Genomic DNA, 4678 nt, shown 5'->3' on the forward strand with positions numbered 1-4678 from the left:
ATTTTGCACTTGCTTACATATGCACTTTTTGATTTTATTTTTACAATTATTTTTACAAATATTTATTACTCTATTTTGCATTGGATTTTAACCTAATTAATATGCATAAAATTTGACCTTAGGATTTTGCGTTGGATTTTGCATTGAAATTTTTGCGTTGGATTCAAAATTCACTAAAAAATTAATCTAAGTTTTTCAAAATTTTATCTATATGTTTTTAAAAAATATATTACCAAGCAAAAAACTACATGATTAAATATTCGCATAATCAATCAAATGGAACATGAGAGAATCACAAAGCATGGGGTTTTCCCACTGAAAAGAAAATGAGTCATATTCAACAGCTATTATATTAGATTATATTAAAGTCATATGACAGTCGTTAACCAATCAAAAATGTACCCATAAATTTATTTTCTGACATTTTTTCTGATAAAAGTACACATCTGATAAATTTTTACATAATCACCAAGCGTAACGTTTTTGAATACTAAATAAAGGGGGTTCTCCATATTCAAGCCAGTTTTAACCACTCAACTTTTTTTACCAAAATTGTTTCTCAAATGATTTTTATTTTTATTTTTATTTTGGTTTCCATTTTGGAAGCTACTTTGGAAGACGCATTCATGAAGTGTGTTTAAATATTCGCATAATCAACATACAATGTAGCGTGACATTTTATAAACTTTAGCAGTAAACTTTAGCAGTAAAGTTTAAACAATAATATTTTAACAAATTATTTTAGTATCTTTATATATAAATGTATTGTGAAAAATTACATGAAACAGATTTATTTAAAAAGGAGTTGTTGTGTTATTTTACATAATAAAGGTGATATAAAAACAGAAAACGATGATAATTGTTGTAATAAAAAAGAATTAATATTAGCAGATGGCTTTCAAATGACATGTGAAAATTGCAGTTTAGTAGATCATGTAATTTTTAAAAACGATTACATAGATTTTTATGAAAATATGTATAAAATTAGAAAAAAATCATTTTATATAAGAAAATACCATATTCGGAATATATTAACAGATATAGAACTCAAAAACACATTATAAATATCAAGAGATATTATAAACCGTGTTTGCAAGACATTTGATCTTATAAGCACAGTTTTGCCTATAGTTAACAAGATAGAAAAAGGATAATATCAAAAAAATTTATAATTCACAAGCTTTTCAAGATGTGGAATTTACCTGATGTAATATCAATTACTAAATCCAAAAAGACATTGAATAATTATGACAAATATTGGAATCAGCTTTGTTTGTTGATTGAACTATAAATTATATATATATATATTTTTTTATTACTTTTTCTGGTATAGAAACACAATTATCATTAATAATATTATCAAATACAACAGATTTATTAAAAAATAATTTTTCATCAAATACACCAGAGCTTAAAGAATCTCATAGTTCAATTAAGAGATTATTATAAATAGTATATGCAAATTTGCAATTTTCTAATTTTCGGTCATATTTTTTTGCAGTTGCATAAGTTTGCAGTAAAACACCACATCCACTGATGACGCCCATAATAATTGGATTTAAAATTATTGAGCCTGCTATTGTACCAGTAACTACTAATACAGCTGAGCCAGTATTGGTTGATAGGTGCATTTTTTGGTAATGTTGAAATGATTTTTTATAACACCAATATTTTTTGTGATATTTGTACAAATTTTTGATTTCATTAATTTTTTCATTTTATAGATTTTTGCTTATATGATTGAAATTAAATATTTTTTGTTCAGTTGTCATTATAACATTGTATATATTATTTTAATGAATATATTTAATTAAGATATTGAGCTCTTGGTTTGGTATATCATTGTTGAATAATTGAACTTTAAAATGACCATTTTGTATTTTCATATTCATATGAAACGTTTTCTTTTCTGTATTTTGACTTGATGTAAAAAAATCGCATAATGACAATTGAGACCCATGACAAATTTCTACGGTTAATGGTTTATAATTAAATTTGAAAGAATTATACATAATTTGAATTTGTTTGATTATAGACCCATTTGGAAGCAAGACTCTTTTACTTCCATTTATAGTGAATGGTTTATCTTGTTCATTAGTGTTGAGATATCCATTTAAATAATGGGATGTTTTTAAAATATCAAGCCCGTTCATATCAATTGGCATACGCATTGTAAATTTTTCATCCAAGGATATTTCATAAGCTTTTTCCCAATCATAAATGCTCTGATCTAAATTATGTAAAAATTCATTTTTGATTCCATATATTAGAGCATAAATTCTCAACTTTGATGGACTATTATTATCAAAAGTACTTTTAAAATCAATATAAATTCTTCTTTGAATACTTTGTGAAGTACCCTCAGGAGATAGGTTGAAGATTGATCTGATATAGTGACATTGGTTTGAGATCGTTTTGGGAGCTTGATAATCAACGTTTATATTTAACCCTTGAAATGACAAATATGCACTATTAAATTCATTGTCATAACGACTATCTGGAATATAAATTTCAATACAACATGTATATTTGTGTGAAAAGTTATCTCTAATAAGTTTAAATAGATTCCAATCCTATCTACCGTAGTACAAATTTGAACCATCTGTCTTTTTGAGGACATCAATTGCAAAAGCATTTTTATGAACCTTATGGGGAATCTGGTTAAAATCTGTTTTAAGACTGTCTACTTCAATACCAAAATCATCACTAACCTCCCCGAGAATATCAGTTGCATATTTGAAAACACTTTTACGATTTTCATGTGAGCTAATATGACTTTCACCTATTTTTCGGTTTAAATATAGTTTATTTACACCGTCATTTTTATTAGCAGGTGAGCTCATATTTATTAGTGTGTGCCCATTAAGATTGAGATTTCCTGTGAGTAAAGTTGTACCACCTTTTTTCATATATGAATTGGATACAGTGGTTGCAAGTACTGAATTAGCTTCGTTTAATTGCTGCAAATTAACAGCATCTGAATTAGCTGTTGCATTTTTTACATTAATTAGTTTTATTACTCATGTTGAGATTATAATTCATTTCTTGCGTTCCATCTCTTAACAACACAGTGTTTATATTAGACTTAGATGCTAATTCAACATTAAGAAACCCAAGATTGATTGCATCTTTGTTATTTTGTGGTCCTCCAACATTAGTTATTTTATTATCACCAACATCAAGATTTCCAGTCATACTAACAGATCCATCCTTTTTTAAATAAGGTGATAAATCGACTGAACCTCCTGCTTGAGATACTTTTCGATCAACATATGATTTATTTAAAAGCTCATTAAAATCACTTGCATTTCTATAACTAATAATTTTATTCCCACCCATATTAATGTGTTCGTTTTTATCCAATTTTTTCTTAAGTTCATCATTTACATATTTACGATTAACAGCAGATGTATTGTTACTAACGTTTTCAATTCCGTAAATGCTATTATTATTGCATTGAATATCGCCTTTGTAGTTCCTCCAGTTAAATGCAAATAGTTACTCAGCTCATTGTTGAGCTGTCATTTGAGTAAAATTGACAGCATCATTGCCACTAGCAGCGTTTTTCAAATTAGTTATTTTACTGCTTTTCATGTCAAGATTTCTTGACAAAGCACCTTTTAAAATATAATTATTTAGCTCTGTTTTATCAGCTTTTGGTGCTAATCCAGTTTGTAGTTGATGTTTTGAAATAGCATCATTATTGTCAGTTGCCTCTTTCAAATTAGTAATTTTTTTATTTTGCATATCATAATTACCATCCTTGGTAAGTTTAAAACCGACACCGGGTCTCCCTTCCTTCCCTTCAATAATTTTAATACTTTAAGTTTGTGTTTCTAATAAACCGTTTGAATAACTCATTTATATATAATTGGTATATATTATATTTGTTCATTGACGTTTTTGGTTATGAATTTTCGTGGCTTATCGATATAAATGAAGCTATATGGATCCTTTGTTGCTTTTTCATATGCTTCTTTTGGAGTATTATTTTCACGGCAAATAAGTGATTTTTCATTAGTGCTTGGAAATTCATAAATGCAAAAATGTGAGCAGTTTAATCTGATATCTTTCAAGTTTTATAATATGATTGATTCAAATAAATAACACTGCAATCTTTATGTCTTCCACGTATGAAATAATCAATCAATGGCTTTTGGTTTTTTTCACAAACAAAATCATCAAATATAACCAGCTTTTGATTATCATTTGTTAATTGAGATACTGGTATAATTCGGTTGTTACTTGCTTCAATTGTATCATAACCCACGTCATTACTTATTGGTTTAAATATGTTCAATAAATTTTGGTATTTTGACTGTTCTAAGTTTTTAGCATACAAATAGATTTTGTCATAATAAAGCAAATTGTAAATCATATGCGTTAATGTGTTTGTTTTTCCTGAACCACTTGGGCCACAAGGTAGCATTAGAAAGCATTTGTTTGGCATAAAATCATATAAATGTGAGCTGTAGCACGCTTCAGGTGTACAAATCGCTCTAGTGACAAGAGGCGATTACATTTGGTTGAATATCTCCGCATCAAAAAAACCTGTGACTATGAAACCTTCTCCAAACCTTGCATTTGAACTAAGGAAAACAGTGGGCTAAAATAAGCTTGGATCCGAACAATATGTTTCAAACAATTTTTTCTCCAAAAATATAAAAATGTGAGAAAA

Source organism: Montipora foliosa, chromosome 2 (assembly GCF_036669935.1).
Source record: "Montipora foliosa isolate CH-2021 chromosome 2, ASM3666993v2, whole genome shotgun sequence".
Classification (NCBI taxonomy): Eukaryota; Metazoa; Cnidaria; class Anthozoa; order Scleractinia; family Acroporidae; genus Montipora; species Montipora foliosa.